The 14,922-nt window shown below is 44.2% G+C and overlaps 1 long non-coding RNA gene and 3 pseudogenes across 1 annotated transcript; 1 reads left to right on the forward strand and 3 right to left on the reverse strand.

Annotated features, from left to right (window-relative positions):
- Window positions 1-863: 863 nt before the first annotated feature.
- On the forward strand, window positions 864-3,479 carry LOC141813218 (uncharacterized). The gene is made up of 2 exons (XR_012600390.1): window positions 864-1,381; window positions 2,040-3,479. It is a non-coding gene; the product is annotated as an uncharacterized LOC141813218 (long non-coding RNA).
- A 900-nt stretch (window positions 3,480-4,379) lies between these two features.
- On the reverse strand, window positions 4,380-6,036 carry LOC141813217 (G-type lectin S-receptor-like serine/threonine-protein kinase LECRK4; annotated as a pseudogene).
- Window positions 6,037-6,414: 378 nt separating this feature from the next.
- Window positions 6,415-11,931, reverse strand: LOC141812934 (G-type lectin S-receptor-like serine/threonine-protein kinase LECRK1; annotated as a pseudogene).
- A 422-nt stretch (window positions 11,932-12,353) lies between these two features.
- On the reverse strand, window positions 12,354-14,899 carry LOC141813788 (G-type lectin S-receptor-like serine/threonine-protein kinase LECRK1; annotated as a pseudogene).
- Between the last annotated feature and the right edge of the window lie 23 nt (window positions 14,900-14,922).

Here is a 14,922-nt window from a genome sequence, read left to right on the forward strand (position 1 = left end):
GAGCCGAGGTAATGCCCTCTTCCATCGTGGTCAAATGCAATTTTTCGATTTACTTCTTCACATATGATCGTGGAGCTGATCGTGTGGGGTCACTGGGGTGGCGGATTCTACCTTTTATTGAAATGAAAGAATCGTATGGTCCAAATGGGATGAATTTTTTAAAAGTTGATTTTTGAACATGCATAAGTTGTATTTCAATTTTATAAGATAAGTGAATCAAACGATCGATAAATGCTCCAGTTAGGCGGTGTGAAACTATGACAAATACGCATATCAAACGAGGGCGAGGTAGACCAAAAAAGACTTGGTTAGCAATAATAAAACAAGATAAAATTTATTTAAATATAAATGATGATATAATAGGAGATAGAGCTCAATGGCGTTAAAGGATCCATATAGCCGATCTCACTTAGTGGGATAAGACTTGGTTGTTGTTGTTGTTGTTGTATAAGATAAGTGAATCAAGAGAAATGTCGTCTACCTGAAGATTAATTGGGCAAAACTCATACAATATTTGAGTATTGTTCCTCACTTTTCAATAAAAGGAGGAATCTGCTACTCTAGTGGTCTCACACAGTTGGTCTCATTCCTCACTTAAACATCGATCATAAAAAGGGCTGCTAGCCGCATCGCTCAGTTCGACAATTGGGCCGATGTTAGGCCCAATAAGATAGAAGAGGCAATGGCAGCTAATCAAGGGGTCATTAAGAAGGTCGATTTAGTGGACCGGTCCAATATTGCCACGGAATGGGCCGGGGCTTGATTCAAGCTCGACAATCCGAACCCGAAATGTTATTAAACCCTGTTATCCGTTTTATAGCTACTCGTGTTGTCCAGGAGAAGAGGTGCGGCCATGGCGGCGGCGGCGGCGCTCCCTCTAGGGTTCAAGGAGCTCTCTCCGCGGGAGGTGGGAATCCTCTGAATGGACGCCCCAATCTCCAAGGACCGACATGGCCGTGATCTCTTCTGTGACCAGTTGTGGTTCAACACTTTCCCCCTCGACCGCAAACTCGTCTTCGATTACTTCGCCTCTCTCCCTTTACGATTCGTCCTGTAGCAACGAGCAGCTTCGATCTCGATCCGTCCACATCCTCGACCTTCCCCAACTTTCATACTTTGAGATCCCCCTCCGGCTTCATATATTTTCTTTTCTTAGATCTAAAGGTCTCGTATTTGAGCTGTTTGTGTATATGCGGGTGTGAGCAGGAAGATGAAGGAGACGGGGTACGCGCTGAGCGAGGTGATGGAGCCGCACTTGTTCTTGATTCGGAAGCAGAAGCGGAACTGGCCAGAGAAGATCACTCTGATGCTCACACACTACATCCTTGACGGGTCCATCTAACCGGCGCCGCAGCTTGCTAGTGGCTTCGCTTCACGGATTGTGGGTTCTTCTTTTCAACCTTTACCTTCTTCGTCATATTAGGCTCAAATTTACGTTTTTTGCTTTAGCGAAGGGCGCTTTATCATATATCGAAAGCCTCAATACCGCAGTCTCGAAATCGGAGAAGATTGGTTATGGTATTTCGCTGAGTAACCATGCTTTCTACTCTTTTACGAAATTTTAATTATAGACAACTTGATCTACTCTGGCTACAACAATAAGAGCTATTCGAAACCCTAGCTACAAGTACAAGAGCAATTGTTTAACACCTTAACTATGAATGTGCAAGTTACAAGCAACGAAAGCCATTGTATTGAGTTACATGCTACAACATGCCTACTTGCAATCTGCTAATAATCTTCATGCATGGCTGTTTTACATTAACCTTATAAATATTTGAATTTTTCAGTCAATTATGTTCTTGTTAGTTACTCTATAGAAGTATCATGTTAGGATCCTTCCTGTTCTATGTTTTATTATTTATTATTATTTTCATATAGTCATTATCTAACATGTCATCTATAGTAAGAAACACAGCTACTACCTTCTAGGCTTATGACTTCAACTTTATGAAGCTTCATAAACATGATACAGTATACTTGTTGCTTAGATGGCATTTGGTGATGATTATTGCATGTACATCTCCATGGGAAAGCAGCATTTGTGTTTGTTTTGTAGCTGATGCTGAAAATGAGACTCTAACTCAGAATCGATCACTGGGAAGGAGGGATTTGACCTCAAGGAACTAAAACAGGTTGATCATATACTTACCTCCTTGCAATGCTAGGTAATTTATCTTGTTATTATCAATCACAAGCATTTCCATATGAAGAACAAACGAAATGAATTTTGGATCCTAGAACTCACGCCGTAAAATAATTGTTGAGATTGGAGAAAAGACTTGGCATGTCGACAAGGTAGGCTTTTATATGCGAGTTCTTTTAACAATGTTCAGAAATCATTTTGAATGTTTATCAGACCTAAGGGTAAGTTTTCTACCATCATTTGAATTGTTAATGCTGGGAGGTATGACTCTATACCAATCTCCAGAGGAAGCCACTCTGGCTTAACACTAAATGTGGCTGAAAAGGAAAATTATTGGGATTAAACCAGTATTTCTTTTCATAATTGGCATGTAGGCAAATAACAAAATGGTATGTTTACTTGGGTAGATGAACAGGAGGAAAGAGGAGAGATGGGGGCAAAGGAGCTGAAAAAAAGGGGGATGACTTGTTTTTTTTTTGTTTTTTTAAACTTTTCTTGTTCCTTTCCCTTCCCCCTCCTCACTTCTCTCCAATTCATAGTCACGATGTCTTTGTCTCATTCATAGAAAATGATAAATCTCAGTTAGCCTCATTGACTATCCCTGAGAGTGATCGACCCGGCCCGACGGAAGTTTCTCATCGGCCACCAGGGTAAATCGGGAAATGCACACAGTGGCCAGCTCAGACGTCCAGCATCCTTTGATTGCGCTCTTTGTCTCATTCATAGAGGTTGAGGGAGGGGTGGCTCTAGAAGCGGTGGATCATGGATCGATGAAGAAAAATCCGGCTTACTTCAAGCGGTAGCTAACATCAAATGATTTATTTGGTAGTTTTCAATCTGAGTTCCTTGATCCGTTGCTCGAGCCTCAACATCTATTGCTAGAGATTTAAATATAATACAGCCAGATCCACCTAGTGGGATAAGATTTGGTGGTTGTTGTTGTTGTTGTTGTTGTTGTTCAATATAATACACCTTTGGCTTGTTTGCAGAGGTTGAGGGAGGGGCGGCTCTATAAACGATGGATCATGGATCGATGAAGAAAACTATCCAACTCCAAGCAATATCTGATGTCAATTCATGATGCGTCTGATAGTTTTCAATCTGAGTTCTTTGATCCGTTGCTCGAGCCTCTACCTTCATTCGGCCTCAGAACCCACAGAGACTGTGATACAATACGTCTTTGGCTTGTTCATGAAGATTGAGGGGTCGCTCTAGAAGCGGTGGATCATGGATCAATGAGGAAAGAACACGTTACTCCAAGCGATATCTGACATCAATTCATGATGCCTTTGATAGTTTTCAATCTGAGTTCCTCGATCCATTGCTCGAGCTTCTACCTCTTTCTAATCTCACGTGGTGGAAGTGATTTTTCCAAAGGCCTTGAAATTTATCTACCCATCATGATTGGAACAATTTTCTTTTAATAAACACTAGTTCTTGGAGTGATCCCCTCTTTTCTGCTCGTAATGATGGCTCAGCTATGAAATAGATGTGCAAAATGCATTACTCTAGAAAATCTAGGTGAGCTAATTGTCGCAGTGCCATAATTGTTGCCTTAAAGCCTTTGATTCCTTCATTTTTTTTCCTTTTCCTTTTATTATTTTGTTTATTTTCATGTGGTTTGATTTAGAATCTTCTCTTGTTTTCTTTCCTTTTTTCTGGTTTTGATTTTATTTCTCTTGTTTATTTTGGCTTGCTCATATCCTGTGAACAAATATAGAAGTAATATGATGTTGTCATTGCTCTTTATCTATGCTCAATTTTGCTCAATTTTCATCATGATCTAGATCTGCAGTTCTTGTTCTTTTATTCCTAGATTGGACTTGAAAATGCCTTGTATTCTTTGTGTTTTCTGCTATCTTGGGGAAAAAGACAATAGCTTTGGGCAAGTTCTTTTCTCTTTTCAAAGGTAAAAAAAAAAAGGAAATTTTTCCTCAATTCATTTTTCTTGATGTCAGGTTGTGTGATTGGCTTCTCTTATTATGAGACTTTACAATTTCCTTTCCTCAGCCAGTGATCCTGTAATACAGGATAACTAGCAACGGAGTGTGATTAGACAGACTGTTGCGATGCTCTGGGAGGAACAATTATTTCCAACATCAGCTGCAGCTTCTTTGCAAGGATTGCGAACATGGCCACAACGATATGATTCTGAAGAAGGAACAAGCCAAGCCTACACTATATTTTACCTGCATTCTTGTGAATGGCAACATTCGCCGAAAAGATAGAATGACAACATTCTCCTAAAAGATGTTGCCTAAAAGAAGGAACAAGCCAGGCGTACACTATATTAACGTAACAAAATGTAAGCATAGGGATTACTTCATTACAAGCAAATTAGGAAATGCTGGTTTAAGCACCAAATCCAAAGTATACAACTCTAATATTATTATTATTATTTACTGCCGCATCGACTGACTGGATGGCGGTGGAAGGATCCGGCGGCGCTGCTACCGGAATCGCTCCATCCAGCATCTGCACGACCGCCGAGATCGACGGCCTCAAGGCTGGATCCTCCTGAATGCACCAGAGCGCCACCGTCGCGAACCTCTCTGCCCTCTGCCTATCTTCAATAGTATCCTCGTCGTCCCTCAGCAGCAGTTCCAGCCTCCCATCCTTGTAGCAATCGTAGGCCCAATACACCAAAATCGCCTCCTCCACCTCCTCCTTCTCCATCTCCAGATTCTTCCGGCAGCTCACGATCTCCAGCAACATCACGCCGAAGCTGTACACGTCCACCTTCTTCGTGATCGCCATGCTCTTGAACCACTCCGGCGCCACGTACCCCCTCGTTCCCCGTATCCCCGTGTTGGTTCGTGTCTGGTCCGTCCGGAGCAGCTTCGCGAGGCCGAAGTCGGAGATCCTGGCAGTGAGGTTGTCGTCGAGGAGAACGTTCTGTGGCTTGATGTCGCAGTGGATGATCGGGGCGCTGCATTCTTCGTGGAGGTACATGAGCCCCCTTGCGATCCCCATCGCGATCGAAGCCCTCTGCTCCCACGGCGGCCGCTCGCCGCCGAAGAGGAAGTCCTGCAACGACCCTCTGCTCATGTACTCGTATACCAGCAGCCGATGCGATTCCTCGTGGCAGTAGCCGATCAGCCTCACCAAGTTCTTGTGGTACGTCTTCCCGATCGATCTCACCTCATTGCTGAACTCTTTATCGCCGTCGTCGTCGTCGATCATCTTCCGCAGCCTGTCCAACATCTTCACGGCGACGAGCTTCGCACTCCCGCTCGACAACGGCAATTCCCCTTTGTATACGATGCCAAAGGCGCCTCTGCCGAGCTCTTCTTTGAATTCTTTCGTTGCCTGCTCGAGCTCTTTGTAGGAGAAAGCTTTGCAGATTTAGCTCCTCCAAGCTCCTCAGTTTCCAAACACTGTGTGCTGTGTTTCTCGGCGGATGACGTACTGCCGGAAGACGAGGACCGCGATGAGCGATCCGATTAGGATCAGGTTGAGAAAGCCGGAGCTCCCCAGAAGAAACCATACCACTACACTCATCGGTCGCTGCCGCTCGATGACCCTTTCAAATGGAGCTAAAACAGAGACGGCCGTCGGCGGTGAGGCGCACAGTGGCGCCCGATGCTAGCAAAGCGTTGCGATTGGCGGACCAGACGACTGACTGGGGCGACGTGGCAGCGAACCAGACGGCAAGGAGGAAGCGGGAGCGGTTGGAGTCGGCAGGGAAGAAGCCAAAGGCAAAGTCGCCGGAGGGGGAGGGCCAGGAGTCGGACATCCGCCGGCAGTGAGGACGGTACCCCGAGTGATGTTAGAGTAGCTCTGCCCACCGGAGGTGGAGGCCAAGGCGAGGAGGTGAAGGAGGAGGAGGAGGAGGAATGGAGTTGGCATGTTGCCGAACATGATCGGAGAGATGGAGATGGCGCGCGTGTTGTGTGGCCATAAGTTGAGGTTTATAGTCAGCGTTCTTTGCATTTTTCAATGTTCTCCGTCGACTTTGACTTGACTTTAAGCATAATGTTCTCTATTTTATTATTTTTCTTCGTGAACCGGACCGAATTCCACTGTTTGTTCGATTTTAAGATTTTATAAAGACCGGTTTATAAAGATGAGTAGAAGTCAATTAGATTGGCTTATTGGACACGGAAGATTTTTATATGAAATGAATAACCAACTAAATTCAATTTTTATGTAATTTTATTAACTTAACAAAATGTAAGCAAATATAGGAATTACTTCATTTCATGCAAATTGCCATTCGTAAGCACCAAATAAAGTACTACAATGCTTATGATAATCATAGTTATTATTTACTGGCACGTGGACTGAATGGCGGTGGATGGATCCGGCGGGACCGCTACCGGGACTCCTCCCTCCAGCATCCGCACCACCGCCGACATCGACGGCCTTAATCCTGGATCCTCCTGTATGCACCACATGGCCACCGTCACGAACCTCTCCATCCGCTCCCTATCATCCTCGACGTCCCTCAGCAGCAGATCAAGCCTCCCTCCCTTGTAGCAATCGTAGGCCCAGTACACCAGCACCGCGTCCTCCTCCACCTCCTCCTTCTCCGTCTCGAGATTCCTGCGGCAGCTCACGATCTCCAGTAACATCACGCCGAAGCTGTACACGTCCACCTTCTTCGTGATCGCCGTGCTCTTGAACCACTCCGGCGCCACGTACCCCTTCGTTCCCCTTATCCCCGTGTTGGTCCGCGTCTGGTCCATCCGGAGCAGCTTCGCGAGGCCGAAGTCGGCGATCCTCGCGACGAGGTTGTCGTCGAGGAGAACGTTCTGTGGCTTGATGTCGCAGTGGATGATAGGGGCGCTGCAGTCTTCGTGGAGGTACATGAGCCCCCTCGCGATCCCCATCGCGATCGAAGCCCTCTGCTCCACGGCGGCCTCTCGCAGCCGAAGAGGAACTCCTGCAACGACCCTCTGCTCATGTATTCATACACCAGCAACCGATGCGTCCCCTCGTCGCAGTAGCCGATCAGCTTCACCAAGTTCTTGTGGTGCGTCTGCCCGATCGATCTCACCTCATTGGTGAACTCTTTGTCGCCGTAGTCGTCGATCACCAGCCTGTCCAATCTCTTCACGGCGACGAGTTCCCTCCCGCTCGACGACGGCAATTCTCCTTTGTATACGATGCCAAAGGCGCCTCTACCGAGCTCTTTTTTGAATTCCTTCGTTGCCTGCACGAGCTCTTTGTAGGAGAAAGTTCGCAAATTTTGCTCCGTTTCGCTCCTCTGTTTCTTTGATTTGTTTCTACGGGAGCAAACGATCATGGAGATGACTGTTCCGACCAGGATCAAGTTGAGCAAGACGGAGATCCCTAAAAGAACCGCTCCCACTACACTTATGGACCGCCGCTGGTCAGGGTTCCCTTCAAATGGAACTGGAACTGGAATTTGAACAGAGGAGTTGTCTCTTGAGACCTTGATGAACGCCCGGCGGTTGATGTCGCTACCTCTACGGCCGCCCGTCAGTGGCAGCTTCTTTTTCCAGCATTCTTGGCCGCCTCTCCAGAATATTGACACGGCGCAGAAGCAGTCCTGCAAGCACAGATCGCTGCACAGGCGTTCGTCGACATTGGTGTAGTGCTCGTAGTCCTCAGAAGGCCAATCGAGGTTGTCCACCGGAATCAGCGTGAAGGAGCTCTGCTCGTAGAGCGTGCAGCTCTGCACGAAACTTTGCTTGCAGCCCAGAGACGTGTTGTTCTGGTCGATGAAGGAGTACTGCGGAGGGCACATGCAGTTCTGGCCTCCATCCGACGAGTAGTAGCTGTTGTAGCCGCAGCCGCCGCTGCCTAGGCTGTCGGATGAAAGTTCACGGCGGATGTCTTCCGGCGTTCTCGCCACCACGTTCCATGTCAGTCTCAACGATCCGCCGCCGGCGGAGCTGTTTTTTGGGTAGACGTACTGCCGGAAGAAGCCATCGGGGTCGAGCCTCGCGCTTTGATAGAAGCTCTCTGGGGGGTAATTGAGCCCCGAGTTTATAGGCACGGTGGTGCCGTTTTCTAGGCTGTAGTAGATGCTCCCGTTGGCGTTGTAGATGAGCTCGTTGCCGGCGCCAGAGGTGCCGGTGGACCAGTAGGCGTCGTACTGGTTCCCGGTGGGAAGCGCCAAAGGGTAGAGCACGAGGTTGCCATCGGCCTGGGCCATGAGACTGAACCGGCCCTCGGAGAAGTCGGCATCGGTGATCTGGGAGCGCAGGGAGGCGTTCACAGGTAGTACCTGGCCGGGGAGCAACGTGTCAGTGGGGTGGTCGAAGCTCTGCCACAGGACGCTGCCGGTGGCGTCGGCGAGGATGAGGTTTCCGGTGTCGAGTATTGACGCAGCGACAGCGTTGCCAGCACCTGCGCTCCACGTCTCGGTGCCGGTCTCGTCGCGAAGGGAGAGGCGGCCGTCGCCGGTGAGGCGCAAGGTGGTGCCTGCCGGGAACGTCGGCGAGCGGCGGTTGGCGTTCCAGACGACGAACCGCGGCGAAGTGGCGGCGAACCATCGTCTAGTGGTTCAGGACATCTCTCTTTCAAGGAGGCAGCGGGGATTCGACTTCCCCTGGGGGTACTGCGAAAGGAAGTTGATTATGGATTATCTATAAGCCTAGAATGAATTCTTCCTGGGTCGATGCCCGAGCGGTTAATGGGGACGGACTGTAAATTCGTTGGCGATATGTCTACGCTGGTTCAAATCCAGCTCGGCCCAAAAATTCGCCGCTCCATAAATATGATATAACCGATGATATAAGAAATTTGTCCTCCATAAAAATGGAATCCTTCTCTTTTATGGATCAAGCATTTTTCTTATGTATCCATGTTTTTCTGATTCATTCTGATCTTTCTAAGACTCTAGATTGGTAATACATAATCAAAAATTATGAAAAGAAAAATAGTTTTTTCTCGTCGAAAGGTTGATTATCCATTTTTGGCACTAAAAAAACATGGGTTACTAGTAATCTGTGTTACTTTGACTATAGTCCATATCTCTGTGTTACTTTCAGTATAGTCCATATCTATGTGTATATAATATCAGTTAGTATATCATTCATGTCTCTCTTACAACACGACGAAGAAAATAAAATGGTTTTTTAAAACCATTAAGCTTTACTATTTGAATTTAAGAGATACTTGTCCACTTTTGTTTTTCAATATTCTTGATGAATAAAATGGACTAAAAAACATGAGAATGAAGAATCTTTAAATTCCCCGTCTCAAAAGGCAGCCTTAAATTCTATGAAAAATCACTCATTATTCCACAACCTCCTTTCAAACTTTTACTCAACAAGACTCTTCACATTTTTGGCCCCAGTCTTCACTTTAAATTTTAATTAAAAGATGTCTTTTGTTCAACTAAGTAATTTTAATTATTTTCCTATCCTCAATTTTATGTCCGAGTCCTAATTTTAAAAAATAATAATTTTTTAATTTGGATGCATATAAATATCTCTCCTCAATCTAATATCTCTTTTCACAATTAGAAAAAATAATAATTTTTTAATTTGGATGCATATAAATATCTTTCTTTTTTTCTTTTCTTGTATCGATTTTTCTTAATTAACTGAACGATCAAGATAAAAAATCAAAAACTTTATTATATTATCAATGATTTTCATTATTTTTTTCAAAAATAATCATTAAAATCCTCAAAATTTATCGATTTTTATTTTTATTTTTAAAATAGTAATAAATATATTAATAAAAAATATTTAAATTATTTTTATTTCTTAATATCTACTTACAAAAGAATAAAAAAATATATATTAATAATAATAAATAATAAAATAAAATTTTAATTATTTTATTAAAGATTTACATTAAAAAACTATGGGATGATCTCAAAATTTATATTAAATTAATATTATTCGCTCTAAATTTTTAAATCGTTAACCGTTCTATTTTAGAAACAATCATGCAAACTCTTAAAAAATAAAATCGAAGCTCAAGACTACTAATAATCACACAATTCAGAGTCAAAGCTTTATAATATAAATATTACATTTATTATCTTAACAATTTAATGTCAATGATAATGTGCATCTTTCAAAATATAGAATTCAAAAACTCTAAATATACTTATTACATCTCTTATTTTATTAATCTAGAATAACTCCTAAAGTATAAAGTTAAACTATTAATATAATTAATTTCTTACTTTATTAATTAACATAATTAGATAATCTAATTTGTTATAAATCTCAAATAAGAAATAAACAAGATAAATAGGTATCAACTAGGAATAAGGGCAAGCAACGTGATAAAGAATAATCAAACAGTAAAAATAAAGATAAGATTAAAATTAACTCTATTTTTCATAACATGTGTAGCGAAATAAGTAAGAAAACTCTACCTCAAATGTGAGCTTATAGATGAATATTTATTTAATCTCACATATACCTTTAAGCTTAATCATAACTCATTCTACATTATACAAAATCAAAGAAATTCCTTAAACATGCAATACAAAAAATGAGAGGAAAAAAAAATCTAGTATCATTAGAGTTTCATATTATCAAGTGATAATATTCAATAAGGGTATCCAAGACTTGAAGATTTACCCCTCTAAGAACTAACATAACATACCAAATAGCATGAGGAGAAAATTTGAATTTGATTTCCTGGAAGAACTAAGAGAAGATTACCCTTTTTGCTTAATTTATACGGTTGTAGCAACCACAAGTACAATCTCATACTCACTAGGCGATGATAACGACAACAATTGACGACGACCATGAAGAATAATAGCAGAGGGCAGCGAGTCAACGATCAAGTAATCACTACAAGGATTAAGATCCGGCATGAGAGAAATATCATGTATGGGAATCAATAAGATGAAGTTTAAGTTTTGTAATAATCAAAAGCACGAAGCAACATATGTTTTTGTATTTTTACAAAAAGATCCTCACATCTATAAAAATAATAAATGAATACTTAAAATTTTTTAATAATATAATAATTATAGAGATGATTTAATCGGCTTCCATCCGGGATCGTTACAGAAAGCATTTGAATTGATCAAAGCATATTAAACATTTGATGATCAGGATATGTATATATAAGAAAACAGAATAACAATTATAATTGGCTTATGATTTATTAGTTAATTATTTAATAATTAATCAATAATTTTATTTTATTTTATTTATTATTTTTAATAATTAGAAAAAATAAGAAAGATGATTATTTATTTGTTATTTAATTTATAATGGTTTGCATGCCCACAAATGATTTTATGTGTTAATTAAATTATTTAATAACTAATTAATATTTTCCTTTTGTTATATGATTCTCCTTAATAATCATGATCCTACTACAACCAAACGATTTTATGAATTTATAATTTTAAATTTTCTTAATATACTCATCTTGATTTGATGAATCATAAATCAGTAGTTCTAAAATGTTAATCATAATCATCTTAAACAGTTAAAATTAAAAGTCAACCTATTAAGAACTATTAAACTACCATTTTAAACCGTCGAACCATTGAATCTGAATCATAATCTAATCTAATATTCTAAAGACTATGGTTCCAACCTTATTATGGCCAAACTGTCGGTTCTCAATAGTGATCGGATTTAATATTCTAGATACAAGACACTTTATATCTGTGGCCCTAGCCTTGACTAATTGATACAATTCAATTAATATAGTCATCATCACAGACAATAATTGTTTCGAAAAATAATAATATTTAAATTATTATAGTTTGACGGTCTCAAACCGTCGAACAGTCCCCGTTCTCAATAGTTGATCGTATAAGACTCTTTACATTTGTGGCCCCAGCCTCCCTCAACTAATCTTCCATTCTGGTCCATCTTCTCCATGGAATCGTCATTCAGATTTTCACACGATTAGTCCTATGATTATTTATGAAAAAATAAATTAAGAAACTGTAATTAATCACGATCAAAATTTCTAAACCTGATCAGTTCCGGTCCATTTTCTTCTCCTCTGATACTACTGAGGGGAGTAAAAGAGGACTTCCATCCAAAAGACTCTTTACATTAATTGACAATTCAATTAAATTAATGCAGTCATTATCACAGTAGCTGTTCTACAATATACCACTTGAACTATTAACATAATAATGTTTGTAGTCATCGATTGATGCAAAATGATTAAAATGAAAAAGTATAAAACTTAGCTGTAATAAAAGTTCATTATTAACATTCAATTTTTATGTAATTTTATTAACTTAACAAAATGTAAGCATATATAGGAATTACTTCATTTCATGCAAATTAGGAAATTAATGCTGGTTTAAGCACCAAATACAAAGTATAGAATGCTAATTATGATAATCATAATGTTCTTGCATTTGCCATTCGTAATTACTACTCTAATAATTAGTTATTATTTACTGGCACGCGGACTGAATGGCGGTGGATGGATCCGGCGGGACCGCCACCGGGGCTCCTCCCTCCAGCATCCGCACCACCGCCGACATCGACGGCCTTAATCCTGGATCCTCCTGTATGCACCACATGGCCACCGTCACGAACCTCTCCATCCGCTCCCTATCATCCTCGACGTCCCTCAGCAGCAGATCCAGCCTCCCTTCCTTGTAGCAATCGTAGGCCCAGTACACCAACACCGCGTCCTCCTCCACCTCCTCCGGATCCTTCTCCGTCTTGAGATTCCTGCGGCAGCTCACGATCTCCAGCAACATCACGCCGAAGCTGTACACGTCCACCTTCTTCGTGATCGCCATGCTCTTGAACCACTCCGGCGCCACGTACCCCCTCGTTCCCCGTATCCCCGTGTTGGTTCGTGTCTGGTCCGTCCGGAGCAGCTTCGCGAGGCCGAAGTCGGAGATCCTGGCAGTGAGGTTGTCGTCGAGGAGAACGTTCTGTGGCTTGATGTCGCAGTGGATGATCGGGGCGCTGCATTCCTCGTGGAGGTACATGAGCCCCCTTGCGATCCCGATCGCGATCGAAGCCCTCTGCTCCCACGGCGGCCGCTCGCCGCCGAAGAGGAACTCCTGCAACGACCCTCTGCTCATGTACTCGTATACCAGCAGCCGCTGCGATTCCTCGTGGCAGTAGCCGATCAGCCTCACCAAGTTCTTGTGGTACGTCTTCCCGATCGATCTCACCTCATTGGTGAACTCTTTATCGCCGTCGTCGTCGATCATCTTCTGCAGCCTATCCAATTTCTTCACGGCGACGGGCTTCGCACTCCCGGTCGACGACGGCAATTCCCCTTTGTATACGACGCCAAAGGCGCCTCTGCCGAGCTCTTCTTTGAATTCTTTCGTTGCCTGCTCGAGCTCTTTGTAGGAGAAAGTTGGCAGATTTAGCTCCTCCAAGCTCCTCAGTTTCCAAACACTGTGTGTTGCGTTTCTCCGATTACAAGCGAGGACCGCTATGAGCGATCCGATTAGGATCAGATTGAGAAAGCCGGAGCTCCCCAGAAGAAACCTTCCCACTACACTCATCCGTTGCTGCCGCTCGAGGACCCTTTCAAATGGAGCTGAAACAGAGTTGTTGTATTTTGGGACTTTGATGAGCGCCCGACGGTTGACGTAGCTCCCCGTCCGGCCATGCGTCAGCGGCAGCTTCTTCTTAAAACACCCACTTTCTGCAACCGAATATATTGCTAATGCACAGAAACAGTCCTCCAAGCAGAGATCGCCACACTGGTCTGGATCGACGTTGGTGTAGTGCTCGTAATCGTAGTACGGCCAGTCGAGGTCGTCCGCCGGAATCAGCGTGAAGGAGCTGGGATCATAGAGATCGCAATTCTGCGTAAAATTTTGCTTGCAGCCCTTGTACTTGTAATCCTCATCGATGAAGGTGTATTGCGGAGGGCACATGCAGTGGATCTGGCTTTGTCCGTTGTCCGACGAGCAATAGCTGTTGTAGCCGCAGACACCGCTGCCGACGTTTTCGACTAAAAGGGTGCGGCAGATATCGTCAGGAATTCTCGCCATCACGTTCCATGTGGATCTTAATGACCCGCCGCCGCCGGAGTTGTTTTTTGGGTAAACGTACAGCCGGAAGACGCCGTCGGGGTCGAGCCTTGCGCGTTGGTAGAAGTTCGCCGGGGAGTATTCGGAGTTAGCATTTATGGTCACGATGGTGTCGTTGGCTGTGGCGTTGTAGTATATGCTTCCACTGGAGTTGTAGACGAGCTGGTTTCCGGCTCCGGAGGTGCCGGTGGCCCAGTAGGCCACGTACGGGTTCCCGGTGGGAAGCGCCAAAGGGTAGAGCACGAGGTTGCCATCGGCCTGGGCGATGAGACTGAACCGCCCCTCGGAGAAGTCGGCGTCGGTGAGTTGGGAGCGCAGGGAACCGTCCGCCGGTAGGACCTGGCCGGGGAGCAACGTGTCAGTGGGGTGGTCGAAAGCTCTGCCACAGGACGTCGGTGGCGTCGGCCAAGACGAGGTTGCCGGTGTCAAGCACGGAGGCGGCGACAGCGCCGTTGATGGCGCCAGGGGTCCACATCTCGGAGCCGTTCTCACTGCGGAGGGAGAGACGGCCGTCGGCGGTGAGGCGCACAGTGGCGCCCGATGCTAGCAAAGCGTTGCGATTGGCGGACCAGACGACCGACTGGGGCGACGTGGCAGCGAACCAGACGGCAAGGAGGAAGCGGGAGCGGTTGGAGTCGGCAGGGAAGAAGCCAAAGGCAAAGTCGCCGGAGGGGGAAGGCCATGAGTCAGGCGAGCCGCCGGCAGTGAGGACGGTACCGCGAGTGATGTTAGAGTAGCTCTGGCCTTTCGGAGGTGGAGGCCAAGGCGAGGAGGTGAAGGAGGAGGAGGAGGAGGAATGGAGCTGGCATGCTGCCTAACATGATCGGAGAGATGGAGATGGCGC

Source organism: Curcuma longa, chromosome 20 (genome assembly GCF_044706935.1).
Source record: "Curcuma longa cultivar G26 ecotype Majalengka, Jawa Barat chromosome 20, ITB_CL_G26_1.1, whole genome shotgun sequence".
Classification (NCBI taxonomy): Eukaryota; Viridiplantae; Streptophyta; class Magnoliopsida; order Zingiberales; family Zingiberaceae; genus Curcuma; species Curcuma longa.